The sequence below is a fragment of the Fundulus heteroclitus genome, chromosome 7 (genome assembly GCF_011125445.2).
Source record: "Fundulus heteroclitus isolate FHET01 chromosome 7, MU-UCD_Fhet_4.1, whole genome shotgun sequence".
Lineage (NCBI taxonomy): Eukaryota > Metazoa > Chordata > Actinopteri > Cyprinodontiformes > Fundulidae > Fundulus > Fundulus heteroclitus.
Window position 1 is genome coordinate 22189805 of NC_046367.1, and position 1492 is coordinate 22191296.

Genomic DNA, 1492 nt, shown 5'->3' on the forward strand with positions numbered 1-1492 from the left:
ACTCAGTCATTATCATCAGTCACAGCCATGCTCAAATTGACAAACACCTCTATAGTAAAGTACAGCTAAAGAAGTCAAATAGAATAATAATGTTTTACCTTCATCATTTCCAGAGATGCAAATAAATGCAGCCCACCAAATTGTCAGCAGCTGCATTCCGTCCATCGTGCATTGTATGCTCATCGGCTCAACTTTCAAATAAACGCCTGCAGGCTCATCTTAGTTGTGACAAGTTAACCACTTCCTGACTCACATGTTTTCTTCGACCATCCAGTATGTGAATTTCAGTATGCACAGGTTACAAAATCACTGCTTGCAAAGTCAGAATGAGGAGAAATATTTTTTTTAAACATGCAAAAGTAATTTCCCAAGATCCGCCCAGATACACACCTGCATTTTGGTCTTTGCTTTTTGCTATAATAAACTTCAGATAGCCCCTTCTTAGCAACGTTGCAAAGTCATCACTGCAAACTTTCATGCTTGCTTTTACCAGAAGCCCACTAGTGCAAGTGGGCACACAGATACCTTAGGGTTATATATAGACAGTAAGAACTACAAAACAGCATGAAAAAAGCTCTATGCCATAAATAGCTTTTGCTGATGATTACTGTTCACTACTAACACAGTTCTGTTCAGTTATTGAAATAATTTCTTTGGTTAGTATGAAAATTAAAGCCAAGATGACTCATTAGGAAGAATTGGTTTATAAAGGCTCTGATGTTTGTTAAAGTCCACTATCTCCTAAAAGATCATGGACTGTAAAAGCTTTAACGGTGAATGAAGTGGCCGATGATAAATAAACATTCTTTCAAAAGGTGTATATGTGGATGAATGTTAGATTTTGTTCTGATGTGCCAGTGGGTGTGTAAAATGTAAAAGTGACTTTTTTTCCCTCTCATAATTTCTTTTCACCAAACCAGCGCCTGGTGACAACTTGCTCTCCTGAGAGAGCAATGGACCGATAAGTGCAAACAACATAAAAAGAGAAGCAACATCTCTTTCAGTAACTGGATATCAGCTCTTATGTGATTGGTTGGCTGTGGTCACGTTGGACATATAGAAGCAGGAAGGGGGGAAAAAAGCTTGATTTTACAAAGATTCAAGATATTTTATGTTTTTTTTCCTGATACCAGCATGACGTACAATAAGAGAAATGAGACAAAATAAGCGCAGAAAAAGCAAAAACGTCAAACAGCATCAAATGTGCAGTACTCATGCTTGCAAAACTGGCTGGCAAAAGCTGAGAGTAGGTATTACCATGGGTTTTTCTGTCTTCCCCATTCTGTTTGTGATTGCATTTGACATTGTTATGATAGGAGCATGAAATGTGGTAGGAGTGAAGCTAACCACCAGAGAGAGGCTCTATGGATGACATTACCACCGTTCTCCAGAGAGCAGCATGTACAACAAGACTTAAAGAGGAATGATGAGCTTGTAAGGTGGACAAGGATGAAGGTCAAACCCACCAAATGTCAAAGCCTATCCCTCAGGA